General features: G+C 43.6%; 1 protein-coding gene across 7 annotated transcripts in view; it reads right to left on the reverse strand.

Moving 5' to 3' along the window:
• The window catches only part of LOC134476479 (igE-binding protein-like), a 28,123-nt gene extending 14,100 nt beyond the window's left edge, over nucleotides 1-14,023 (reverse strand). For 3 of the 7 annotated variants that reach the window (XR_010048169.1, XR_010048168.1, XM_063250930.1), the window contains exons 1-3: nucleotides 13,876-14,023; nucleotides 2,521-2,660; nucleotides 228-575 (exon numbers count right to left, since the gene is read on the reverse strand). The gene's annotated coding sequence lies outside the window, so the exon portion shown is untranslated. Of the gene's footprint in view, nucleotides 1-227; nucleotides 576-2,520; nucleotides 2,661-11,405; nucleotides 11,546-13,875 lie in introns of all 7 variants that reach the window. The other 4 variants (XM_063250932.1, XM_063250931.1, XM_063250933.1 and 1 more) reach the window with 4 other exon arrangements.
• Between the last annotated feature and the right edge of the window lie 69 nt (nucleotides 14,024-14,092).

Genomic DNA, 14,092 nt, shown 5'->3' on the forward strand with positions numbered 1-14,092 from the left:
AGGTAGGAGAATTTTCCCTCCCTCCTTTCTTCTTCCTCTGTCTCTCCCCCTCCGTCTCTCTTTCTCTTTCTGTCTCTCTCCTTCTCTTTCTCTTTTTTTCTCTCTCTCCCATGAACTCCATACAAATTCCACTCTTCCCAAATGCAACAGAAATCCTCCTCAGTACAATAGTTCTCTTCCTGTCCTTTGAAAGATAGCCCAGGTGGGAAGGGAGAACCGACTATGACCTGAAACCGAAGAATCTGGAAATCCTGGTTTGTTGTGGTTGTATTGTGTTGTGTTTTGCTCTGTACTTGAAACTGAACTCAGTGCCTTGATACTAAGGCACAGCCCCAACCTATTTGTTTGTTTGTTTGCTTGCTTGCTTGAGACAGGGTCTTGAGAAGTCACTAAATTGCTCAGGCTGGGCTTGAACTTGCAATCTTCCTGCTAGAATTACTGGTATGCTCCATTATGCACAGCTGAAATGCTGTTCCTTTCACCTCCCGATGCGAAGAGAATAAGAGTTTGGGGTAACAGACAGGAAACAAGGTGTCCTGATGTTTTTCATTTAGGTTGAAGAGGTTGTGAGGAACCTGAAATGAGAGGAGCCTGTGGTTAGCTTAGTAACTGTGGTGCATCCATGCACACAATCTAGCAATGAGAAAGGAATCCTGGGTAAGCACAGTGTGAATAAATGTCACAGACACAGTTTAGAAAAAAGTCAGGCCCAAGCAGTATATACAATCCTGTCCATTTATGTGACATTCAAGAACAATCTAAACTGGTACAGATGCCAAACAGTAGTTACCTTTCAGAGATGGATAACCACCAATCACCATGAGGGAACAGGGGAAAGGCTCTGGGAGCTGAAAAGACTGGACAGGGGCTATGGTTGCACAAGTACAGCCGTGTTTAAAAACTCTTTGAGCTGAAACCTTTGTACATTTCAGTCTATGAAAGTTATATTTCAATGAGCTTTTAAATAAGCAGTGAAAAGTTGGAAGACCGAGACAGTGGCAATTTCAAGCTTCTCTCTTGGGAACTGTGTGCCCGCCTGGTAGGAACCAAGAAGCTATTAATGCGGAAGAGGCTAATGTGGCCAGCACTGACCACCCTGCTGCTCCCTAGCATGGCAACTCTTTAGTCATGAAGCAGGTCTTGGAGAGGAGGTAGAGAAGTGTCCCTATGTATAGAGGGGCCTTCTCTCTTTTGTTTTGTTTGTTCTGTTTTTCAGTGGTGGTGGTGGTGGCAGTGCTAGGTTTTGAACCCGGGGCCTCATTCTTGCTAGGCAAATACTCTCACCCAGCCATGACTCTAGCTCTGATTCTACCCTCTTAGGGACACACATAGGTTACTAGATCCTTATGTTTGCAAATGCAGGACAAGTTGTTCTTAAGAGTGACTTTGAGTAACAGAGTACTATTAGAAGGTAGGTCCCAGGGGCTGGGAATTTAGCTCAGTGGCACAAGTGCCTGCCTGGCAAGCACAAGGTCATGAGTTCAAGCCCCAGCACCAAAAAAAGAAAAAAAAAAAAAAAAAGGTAGGTCCTCATGCTTTATTCTCTGGTAGGAAATTAAAAGATCTTTTCCTGTTATTATTTCCTCTCCCCTCCCCTCATTGGCACAAACTGTCTTCCATGTGTACCTCCTCATCCTCTCTGGGAAGAGATGAGGCAGGCAGAGAACTATGAGTCTTTGGCTTGTGTCCTAAAAACTTAAGTGTGCAGCAGGACATATTCAGAGTCTTCACCAGAATGATCAAGGGGAGCATACATCTTTCAAGCCATAAAGAGCCTCCCAGTTTGGGCTGGAGGGAAGCAGGTGCTTTGTATGTAGCCCAGCAGGAAGGGAGCCAGGGAGGCATGGAGACCCAGAAAGGAACAACTGAAGGTCAAGTTTCCGTGACCTTTCCTAAGTGTGACCTCAGACTATCAGGAAACCACCAGACCCTCAGGCTACTCCAAGTCTGGGGAAGATGGCTCAGCAAGAACCTGTGGGGATGAATAGTCATTGACTCCCAAATACCTAGACATGACCCAGAAACACTGAGGTTAAAGTTCCCCCAGCAGGCCAGCAACACAGCAGGAATATATATACCAAACTAAGCTACAGGAGTAGTTTTATTCTCTGTAGTCTTGCATTTGTACACTTGTTGCAACCATAGATTGTGATTGTAGATTCCTATTACAACTCTATCTACTACTATATCACTTGAATCTTTGATAATGTTCTGAATCTTTTTAATTTGAATGTTTTTTACCTGAATCTTGTACATGTTTGTGTTTTCCTTGCATAATTGTCATTAGTGTTTTTGTTGCCCGGTGTTACTGGCTAGAGACACACAGGCAGGCAGGTATCAGCTGAGAGCATTTCCTGTGGCTTCCCTGTGACCCTGCTCTGGCCACAGACTCCTTTGAACCAAGCCTGAGGCTGAACCACAGCAGGATGATTGCCTTCCTCCCCACTGGGCTCAGATAGCAGCTGTGGTTGCAGGTTGCAGGACTATCTGGGTTCCCGCCCACCTCCTTTCTTGTCTTACCACAGAGTTCCTGTCAGCTTCTCGGGTCAAGCTTCAGAAATCCCCCACTGGGTGACAAGTTGTGAGTTTGCTGAGTCGTGCCTGTTTACTTCTCGCATTATGGGATGAGGGTGCTGTCCACTCAGTCCTGCCCTGGCACCCTGGAATGGAAACCCGGAGTCGCAGAAGTGTCTCCATTTCCTCTTTTCCAGCCAGGGTTCTCCTTGTCACTTTCTAAGAAGCATCAGCATTTTTGTTTATTTCTGACTCAGGAACCCTGTCACACAGCCCAGTATACAGGAGCAAGAGGAGGGGCAGCTGGAAATGATAAAAGGAAACCAATACCCACTAGGTCTGATTTCTTACTGCATTATTGATTCACTTAGCAGTCATGCTATTCTGCTTTGCTAAGCCTAGTTTCCTTGTTTGAGACCCGAGGATAAAACTATTACCCAACACTCAATGTGAGGATTAACTAACAACAAATGCTGGAGAGGAGGTGGGCAAAAGGGAACTCGCCTGCACTGTTGGTGGGAGTTTAGACTGGTGCAACCACTGTGGAGGTCAGTCTGGAGATTCCTCAAAAAGCTGGGATTGGAAGTCCCATTTGACCCAGCTATTCTGCTTCTAGGCATATTCCCAGAAGAACTGAAAACATCATACTACAGTGATGTATGTGCACCCATGTTTATAGCAGCATAATTTGTAATAGCCAGATCTTGGAAATAACCTAAGTGTCCAAAAAAAAGTTGTGGCATTTTTATACAATGGAGTACTACTCAGCTATAAAGAATGATCACATTGAGATATTTATAAATAAATGGATGCAACTTGAGACCATACTCATAAGTGAAATAAATCAAACTCACATGTGTAAATACTGTATAGTCTCCCTAGCGTAAGAAATGGTAAGAGTACATAAAAGTTTATGGTAATCATGATTCCCCATTACATTGCTTTGAAGCCTTACGTTTCATTAGTTGGAATGGTTTTATCGTGGGTTGTTTGATTTTATTATCTGTGATGGTATGAACAGCTATTTTGAAGAAAACAAGAGATTATAATAGCCAGTGCTGATTTAATATCATCTTGTTTTGAAGTCCTACCATACTTTTGTTCTTCTGTTTCCATTGGTTCTACCATGTTGTATCTTACTGGATTTTACTATGTGTGGTAGTATAAACAAATTTTTATGGACAATGAGATAATATAGTAACCATTGTTCAGTTTCTGTTATATGGTTCTGAATGCCCTGTCATACTTTCATTCTCTTTAATGGTTTTACATTATTTTATTATGTTGCTTAAATTGTTCTGATCTGCTTTGTTATGTCCTCTTTTATCTTAATATCTTTAAAATTAAAAAAATTTAAATGTGCGGATTAATACAATACCTTATGAGGCACTGCCTGATGTGGTAGAGATGAGGGGAGCGGGCTGGGATGGGGAGGGGCTACTTCAAGGAGCTACTGCAAGAGGATCTCCATCTCAGAGGATCTGAGGTTCCTGGATCTTTGCTAGTCTGAGGCTGGGAAGAAGCTCCATGGGAATTGTCCCTCCAATGTCTACTTGAGCCTGCAGAGCACAACTACTCCCATGTACTGAGCATCTCCTACAAGCCAGCGCTATGTATAATGATCACATCTCTTCTTCCCAGGCACCTGTGCTCTGTGGAAAGCCAGCCTATTGCACAGTAAGGAGCCGGTCCAGCAAGAGCACAGCAACGTGAGCTTTCACAGCTTAAAATAGCACAGGCCAGAGCATGATGCAGAGTTCCTGCAGTTCTGACATCTGTGCAGTCTCCACTTCACAATAGCATCAGTCAGAGGAGATAACAATCTACCCTTCCTCCTCACATTTTTCTCTGGGAGGAAGGTGTGTATTTTCAGTGTCAAAATATGATTCTAAAAGCCCACTTCCCCTGTGATGATGGCTCAGTGAAGGTACTGGACAGAAAGGGGGCCCTGCAGATTGCCTGGGGTCATTCTGTCTCAGGGGCAAAAGAAGTTGAGCTTGAGATGGAGCTCCCAAGGAGCTAAGCAGGCATTGTGACACATACCTGTAATCCTAGCACGCAAGTGGCTGAGGCAGAAAGATCACTGTGAGTTAGTTTGAGGCCAACCTGAACACACTACCCTGTGAGATTCTGTTAGAGACAGGACAGAGACAGAGACAGACAGAAAAAGAGAGAGACAGAGACAAAGAGAGACAGCGAGAGAATGCATATAAGAAGAAAGATGAGTTTGTGCTGATTTTTAGGTCCACACATTGTAGCATTTCTGTTTGCCCCCTTGTTTCACTCACTTACTGTTTCTTAAAGATTGATCTAAACCGCATGTAGGGAGTTTCCTTCTCCTTTTTAGCACTAATGAACTTTCTTTTACATGGAAAAGTGCCAGAATTATTTCATCAGTTCCTCACTGATGGACAATTAGGCTATCTCCAATCCTTGTCACTATAAACCATGAATATCTTATGTAGATTAACTTGTACATTTGTGAATATACCTATAAGATAAAACCCTACAAGTAGAATAGCTAAGGCTTGTTGAATATAATATGTGCTTTTAAAAATGTAATAAATCATGTTAAGCTCCATAGAGTTTGCACTGATGTGTAGCCCACCAACAGGGAAAGGCAGCCAAGGGAGTGCTGCTGCTATGAAGAAAATACCTTTAGCAGGAAGACATCAGCTGAGGGTGACAGGCAGGCCTATGCCTGGCTCAGAAATTCAGCCTAGGAAAAGTGATGTCGGCACCACCACTGGCCCAGGCCCTGAAAGTAAGCCACCCTTTTCAGAGGAGAAGACGGAAGCTCAGAGAGGTGGCAGGAGCAAGAGCCTCACTCAGGGGCATGATCTGGAATCCTACAAGCCTTGAGCTAACTCCTCCAAACAGTATGTACTTCTTCCTCTGACCTCCAGCTGTGTTCAGTCTCCTGTGCTGGCTTGACCACAACTGGGAGAACCTAGCCAAGAACAGAGGCAGTAAGCTGAAACAGTTAGGTCTCCCACATGGTTCAGAGCCTCCCCTGGTCCGTCTTTCCCATTTACAGGGCCAGCCTCACCTTGTTGCTGTTTACAGCCCTCATGAGGCCCACAAAGCACTTCTGTGAGGTTCAGAGCAGAGATTGCCCCGCACATTGTCTTCCAGCCTAAGGAACAGAAATGCTCAACAAATCCTCTCCAGGGTCACTAATGGATGGTAGGCAGTGAAGATGTGAGAGAACTGAGAGAAACACATGAACCATGAGGCTATCAAGAGCACTCTGGAAATGGAATAAATCGTGGCAGAACAGTTCTTTAACTTTGTGCTTGGAAGGCACTTTCACATGCTTTCACTCATTTTACCTCCACAATAGCTCTCTGAGTTATACAAGTCAGGGATTCTCATGTTCCCTTGTGATGGTTACTCTCAACTGTCAATCTCATTGGCTTGAGAGGCACCTAGGAGATCAGTGGAACACACATTTGGATGTGTCTGGGTGGGATTTGGAGGCATGACCATGGAGAAAATATCTGGTGCTTAGCCCCTGCCTTCCTCTCTGGCTGTCTCTGTGCTTCCTGGCTGCCACGAGGTAAGCAAACTTCCTCTGCTGTTCCCTTCCACCACGATGTTTCAGCCTTTGATCCACATGACCTATAAAGCAGTCAGCCAAAGCAAACCTCTCCTCCCTTTTTTCTCCCAAGTAAAGTCCGGATTGAACAGGGGCACTTTACTATTGAACGACATCCCTAATCCTTCTTAACTTTTACAAAGATCTCATTAAGTTGCCCAGGAAGGACTTGAACTTGTGATCCTGCTGCTTCAGTACCTCTAAGTACTGAGATTACAGGTATGCAGCACTGTGCTTGGCTTTCTTTCCTCCTTTATTAGTTGTATATGCCAGGAGTTTTGTCTCAGCAATGGCAAAGTTACTAATATATTCATTCTTCCCATTTTGAAAATAAAGATAAGGACCATGACACCCACTGCCAAGAAAAGCCAAGAACAGAGGCAGACCCAGGTTTTCTGTTGCCTAATTGACCACAGTTTGTTTTATATGGTGATAAGCAAACTCTGGGTGGTATAAGATGCTCACAAAAACTATCTCTTAGCTATCCACCTCTAGAATGATGTGGCATGAGTTAGCAATGTTTGTCTGGACCCTTCAGCATATTCGTATGAATTCCTTTCCCTATACTTTATTTTTGCTTCAGTTCCACAGATGAGTCCTTTTTGAGAGAGTCTTGAAATGTTTCCCATTAACAGCTTTGCACTATTTCTGAGTGCTTTTCATGGCTTCTGGAACATAATGGGTACTTAACAACGGTATGCTTTTGGTTGGCTCGAAGAATGAGTTAATAGATGGACAGATGAATTAATAGATGGATAGATGGGAGAGTTACCAGGTAGGTGGAGTATTGGTTGGTTGGTTGGTTGATTGGCTGGCTACTTTCATTTCTATTTTTTCACATGATGTCCAGTCTCTGCTTTCAATATTACTGTGCCATCTTATGGTGACATTACCCACACACACAGTTCTTTTCAGGATATATATTATCAGTGGTCCTGCAAATCAGGTGCCATATCTTCTCCCAGCCAAGAAGCAAGCAAGTAAAACAAGCTTAGCTGATCTCTCTCTCTCTCTCCCTCCCCCAGGATTGTGAGTTCTTGATAGAGTGTCATACATTCAAAAATGAGCCAGAGTATATCTATTTAAACAGTGGTACCCTGATGGTACTGTCGAGTCGTACCTGCTGCACCAACACCCAGAGAGTTTTTAGTTTCTCTTCCATCCTTTTGCCAGGCCAGGTCTACAATGCTGTATCTATTTGATGAATATCCAACATTATCCCCAGTTCACCAGCTTCTCAACTGAGTTAGCAAATGTTTTCTCTGCTTAGGAAGAAAGAATTTTAATGGATAGAAAGTGTAAAGGTGAATGAGAGGTTGACTGACACAGTGGGTGGGGGGAGGGCTAAAAAAGTAAAGGGTGTGTGCCGGGTCACTCATGGAAGCTGCTCATGAGCTAAGAGGTGAATCACAGGACTTGGGAGATGAGAGAAAAAGAGGCATGATGACTCCTCAGCCTTACTTTTAAGTGTTGTGCAAACCAATTTTAAAAGCAACAAGACACCTACTATCAAGTCATTCTCTACTACAGTAAAAATCATTTACTTTTATGATCTTTTAACTGAGAAGTGAAAGGGTCTCAGAAATAGTAATATCAGACCTCTGCTTTCCAAATATGGAAAAACCAAACCCACAAAAGGTGGTCTGCAAAAATCTCACAACTAGGTTTGGAGCTGGGAATAGAACTCAAGTCTCCTACTTCTAGGTCCCTTGCTCTTTTCACAGCTCAAAGCTGACTCCAGAAGAAATGATTAAGGTGCAGAATTTCCAAACCCAGTTGGAGGAAATGGCCAAAGGAGACTTCCTCACCCAAGCTGGAGGTCCTCAAAAATGCAAAAGCCTAGGGAAGTTCTAAGGTCTGTAATATTCAAGGCAGAATGCTCTGCAGGTCTAACTGCTGATGGGTGGTAGAGGAGAGATAGAGGGAGTAGGAAAAGCAAAATAAAGAAGAAGCAAGAATCTAGGACCTCCAACTCTGAGATTCAAAGCAATGGGCAAGAATCCAAGGGACTTCCCAGGACCACAAAACAAAAAGGGACAGAATGCAGATTGCAACTACAGAGTCTTCTAAGATTTTGAAACTTTTATCATTTCCTTTGCATTTCTGTCTGTGAAACTAATTGAAAAAGGATCTGTGTGTTAGTTTATGGGGACTTTCAAGAAGGGAGAAGGAGAGACTGTGTCTCACTCCATGGCCAGGCTCTGAGAAATCCAGTGAGGAACAGAGCACGGGGCTGTGTCCGAAGTTGTTGCACAGAGAGAAAGAGAGCTCAGGGAAGATCTGAGTCATCACTATTTTTCATATGTTTTTTTCTAATAAATGAAATAATGCTTCAAAAGTCTAGAATGGTGCATGACCGCTGGAAAATCACTGTCCACTCCTCTTCCCCTACCCCCACACTTCCTGATTCTTAGCTGAGAGGAGCATATTTATAGGAATGGAGAGGATATCAAGGGGAAAGATGCTGGAAATTTGTGGAAAGAAAAGGAAAGAATTGTTTTCCAATTATCTACTTTGTACCAGAAATGGTTTGTGCAGTTCCTCACTGCCTCATTTAATCCTTTGAGATATCCTAGGAGCTGGATATTTCTCAACCTGATTTCCAAAAATGAAACCAAGTATAGAAGAAGTAATGATTTGTCCAAAGACAGAGAGAGTCTGATTTCAATTCTCAAGTTTGTCCTGTTTCACCAAGCTTTCAGCTTGGGGCCAGAGACAGTAGAAGTGGGAGACAGTGCTCTGACAACAAAGGTCCTTAAAGAGTAAAAGATAGGGAATGTCACGAAAGGGAATGCTCAAAGAAAGGGGAAGCTCTCAACCAATACGCAGCAGAAAACAACAAATGAAAAGACCCCAATGTATGAGAAGTCGGTCATAAAGTCATATGTCAGCCAGCAATTTTGGAAGAACAAATGCTTCCCCACCCCACCCCCAGGCCTCACTCTCAGGGCCACTTCACCCCCTAAGGAACCTTGCGGTGGGCTCCTGCAGTAAACCAAGGCGGATGAGCACAGTTCCCATCAGCAAACACACCCATGTGGTCTCCAGCTGCAGAAAACAAGTGGGTGTGCACAACCACTGTCCTGTGTGGTGAAGGTGAGAAGAGTGAGGGGAGACCAAGCTGCAGCCTTGAGCCTGAATGTGATGGGAACTATGAGAGCAGTTGTTAAAAGTCAGTTCCCTGACCTAGCAACAGGTCACAACAGGGAGGAGAACAAGGAAAAAGAAACAAGGAAAGAAGCAGAACAGGGTAACACAGAAAGAACAAACCAGAGCTGGGCCAAAAGGTGAGGGCAGGATGCAGTGGAAGGAGTCCTGAATGGGATTTGATCCTGCCTCCACCTCGGCAGTCCCTGAGCTCACTGGAGGGCTCAGTTTGTGCCTGCGCTGCGTCCTCTTGCAGATTCTCCAGGCAGCTTGTTGAGTACCTGACCCAGAAAGGGCCTTACAGAAGCAAAGAAGAGAGAGACATCTGTTTGCTGTGTCAAGGGCAAGAGCAGAGAAATAAGGGAACAATTAGGGAGGAACTCTCCAGTTTGCAGATGGGGAAAATTAAAGCCCATGGGGGGAGGGAATGGCTTTGCCTCTGACATCTCTTGAAAGCCCAGATTCCTGGAAATTAGGGACTTTCCCTGCTTTTAGGCATTTTATTAAGAGCCAAAAAGACAGAGCCACACCCTCCTCTGCCCACGGACAGTAATGGGGAAACTCCATGTCTGACTAGAACGCCAGAATCCAAATGGAATAAGGTTTCACTTTCTTTGCCTGCATTTGGTTTCCTAATACCATCTTAAGACTTGGCTGGAAGCCAGCATAGCTTAGGAAAAACATAACTGATAGAGGAAATACAAAGACAGGCCAAGACAAGAAGGGAGCAGTGGCATACTCAGCTGCAAGGGACATGTGCCCTGCTTTAGTGACTCTTATAGAAAAGCTGTACCCGAGGTATGGAGGGCTGATTGAGGAGCCTGTAGATTCTTGAGGCCCATCAGTGGGCCTGCCAGGTCTGTGAACACTGTATATTTAAAAATGCAAGCAGCTCTCCACTTACTGGCAGACAATTTGCACAGCCTTCATCAGATTCTTAATGGCTCTATTACCCAAAACAGGTTGGATCCAATCTCTTACTTTACAAATGGGGAAATGTAGGTCCAAAGAAAGAGAGCAACTTCCTCAAAGTCATCAGTAATAACCAATAGAGAGCCAGACACACAAAGAATAATACTGCGTGATCTCACTTGTATGTAGGATCTTAATAAAAGTTAAACATATGGGTGGGCACACTGGTGCACACCTGTAATTCCAGCTGCTTGGAAGGCAGAGGTAGGAGGATTGAGGAACCCTGTCTCATTCCATGACCAGGCTCTGAGAGAATCCAGTGAAGAACAGAGCAAGGGGCTGTGTACAAAGTTGTTGTATAGAGAGAAAGAGAGCTCAGGGAATATCTGAGTCATCACTATTTTTGATATGCTTCTTCCTAATAAATGAAACAATGCTTCAAAAGTCTAGAATGGTGTATGACTGGTGGAAAATCATAGTCCACTCCTCTCTCCCACCCCCACGCTTCCTGATTCTTAGCTGAGAAGAGCATGTTTATAGGAATGGAGAGGATATCAAGGGGGGAAAATACTGGAAATTTATGTTAAGAAAAGGAAAGAACTGTTTTCCATTTATCTACTTTGTTCCAGAAATGATATAATACCAGGCTGGCAACTTAGTAAAGCCCTATCTTAAAATAAAATTTTACAAAAGAGTGAGGATGCTGCTAGGTGGTACAACCCTTGCCTAGCATAAGTGAAGCCCTGGATTCAATGCCCAGTACCACAAGTGAAGAAAAAGTTAAATAACTAGAAGTAAAGAGTAGAGCTACGGTTATCAGAGGGCAGAGAGGTGCGGGAAATGGGGACTCAGTGTGCACAGAGTTGCAGTATATAAAAAGTGAAAATATCTGGAGATCTAATGATAGTTGTGCCACTCATCACAGCATCACCCTGGACTGGGTTCCATACTGTTTCATGGAGTCTCTAATTTGTTCATGGAATCAATACACTGGAGTAAATAAAGTAGCTTGCTAAGGCAAGTTGGAGCTCTGACTATGCGCAGGAAGAAAAGCATTGAATAAAACTTAGGTTGTTCATCTTCTTCTGCTCCTCACTACCCCCTGAAACCACCAAAAGAGAAGAAAGCAATTATTCCTGACTCCTCCTTTGCCTATTCCTGCTCGGCAATTATCTCACCCCATCCCATGCCCATCCTCACCACCACTCAAACCCAGACAGGTGTGCACACTTACACACAGTGCAAAGGGTCACTGGGACGCACAGATGAGAAGCATGTGGGTTTCGAGCCCCAACTGCAGGCTTCCTTGCCTCTGTCCTCAGCTAGTGTTCCAACTCAGCATAGCTGATATCCAGAAATTCATTTCCTTTCTTCCTTTAAGAGGGAAACGGAGATCAGGAAAGGAAATAGACAGAGCTCACAAGGGAAACTGAATCTTGGCAAGAGTTTCAGAATTTCTCTACAAACAGTACAGTGTGGTAAAAAGTGATAGTGGGCTCAATGTTGAAGCCTAGAACTGTAGATTATGCCTTGAGCTAGTCAATGCTCTCAAGCCCACTGACTTTCCTGTTGAAGAATGTACATTTTTTTGAGACAGGATTTCACTGGGTAATTCAAATTCCCTATATAGCCCAGATTGGCCTTGAACTTGCAGTGATCCTCTCGCTTCAGCCTCCCAAGTGCTGGGATTACAGGTGTGCAACACCACTCTTAGCCTGAAAAAGGACATTTCAATAATGATTTTTGTAAGGTTCACTAATTTATATTAGGTAGGGTCTGATTTATAGTGCCCAAAAGCCTAAAGTATGAAATATCCTTAAAGGTTCTGCCATCTCCTTACTCTTAATAAATTGATAATAATAGCTAATGTTACTAGTATTTTAAATTATACTAAGATCTTTATAAGCTGCATACACTTATAAGAGCTTAACTGTGTAAGGAGAATTGTTTTCTTTGATTTATAGATGAAGGAACTAAAACTGAAGATATTGAGCTGTTCGAGGCTATATGACTAATAAACAGGAAAAGCATTCAGCCCTTACTCTTAATCATTGCATTAACCACAGCCTTGCACAAGTTAACTTCAGTTAGACCAAAGGAAACAGCAAAAATAGACACAAAATTTTTATATGTATGGACGATTGTTTCTAAAGGGTTTGTAATCTGTTTCATTAAGTGAGATGGCCAAAATTTCCAAAGTTATGTTTCTACTGAATTTATGCTTTCCACTGTCAAGGAAAGAGTTGTGAGAAGAGAATGAGAGAACTGTTATGAAGGCCTTAGAATGGCAGCTGGCACCCAGAAAGACCTGGATAACTGCTTTACCAATAGCAAGACAGGGCATGGGCGTCAGAAATCCCTGGGCTCAGTGCCCATTTATCAGCTATGTGACCGTGCAGATATTAATAAAACTCTTTGAGGTTCAGTTTCCTCTTCTGTAAAGTGAGGAGAGCAGCCACTCTGCAGACTCATTGTGAAATGTGACAAAGTCTTCCTATCCTGGGTAATTTAGTCCCTCTCGGCCACTAAGTTACATATGTGACATCAGCTAGCAAGAAAATGTTCTCAATACAGGGTTACATTTTTTCAAATTTGTCTTGTATTTGTTTCTACACACTTTTATTCAGAGGCCCATTGCAATCCCACCAAAGCTAAATCGTCACCTGAATTATGCAAACAGGAATTGAGGAAGATTTTCTGTATTCCAGTCTCTGAAATGGGGCAGAGATGTCACCTTTAGCCCAAGGGTTCTACACAAGTAGTTCTGAGAATGTCCCAACCATAAAACCTCTAATGTCAAGTTGTATTTACTTCACAGAGCACTGAAGTAGGAATCAGAGAAGCTTGATTCTGATTCCAGCTTTCCTTTATTTGCTGTGTGTCCTCAGCAAATTATTCCTGCCTTCAGAGACTCCTTTGCAACTGAAGAACATAGAGAAAAATGATCCTTCAGGGTCTTTGCAGTTTTCATATTCTGAAATTTCTGTGCCCAAAATACCTTAGAAATGAGATGGAATCTCAGCATTAACTGAGTTTTCTGATCTTTAAAGTATAAAAAATAATAGTAAATGACCCAATATATGCCAAGCCCATAGAGTAGCAATGGCCACAACTGAACCCTAATAATGATATTTGTGTGCATGTACCATGGTAATGGTGTGTTGGTGTGTTGTAAGATCTCTCTCTCTCTCTCTCTCTCTCTCTCTCTCTCTCTAATAACTATCCCACTTGATAAACAAAGAAACAGAACTTAGAGCCATTAAGAAATTTCCTCACAGCTCCCTCAGCAAATGAACAGAAATGACAGGGTGACCCTGTGGCAGTGATGGGACTGAGAAACTACCCTCAGAGGAACTGCTCCAGCTCTCACCTGGTGAACAGGTGCCCCAGTGCCCAGATCCTCTCCACTGCTCTGGTCATCAGGTGGGTCACCCTCACCTCCCTGCCTGACTCTGACCAAAAGACCCTCCTCAATAAAACACCTTGTGAAAAGACCCTTCCATGGATCAGAGAAGGGAGATAAATTCAGGCACGAGCAGGAACTTTGAAAAATAGTAATAATAATAAAGATCCAGTGGCTCCGATCCTGTCCTTGTACCCCACCTCACTCCAAAGCAGCAACTTCCTAGTCTCTGGGGAAGACCCCCCCCCCAGGAGGTGAAGCTGAGGGTGCCAACAGAGGAAGAGGTTTTCCACCCTAGTACCTGAGCAAAGGGGATGAGCTCATTCCAGTTGGGAGGGCAGTGAGCAGACTGGAACTTCCGGAGCTAATTTCAGTTTCCAAACTTACTCAGATTTAGTCCTCCGTGTTGTGCGTTTCACAGCCAGTGGCTTGCCTGTTTTTTCAGAAACTCCCCTTGAGGGGGCGCTGTCCCTATTGGTCCTGGCTCCCTATAAAGGGCAGGCGAAACTGCAGAAGAT

Source organism: Cavia porcellus, unplaced genomic scaffold (assembly GCF_034190915.1).
Source record: "Cavia porcellus strain 051 isolate PalLab524CR breed Dunkin Hartley unplaced genomic scaffold, mCavPor4.1 scaffold_6, whole genome shotgun sequence".
Classification (NCBI taxonomy): Eukaryota; Metazoa; Chordata; class Mammalia; order Rodentia; family Caviidae; genus Cavia; species Cavia porcellus.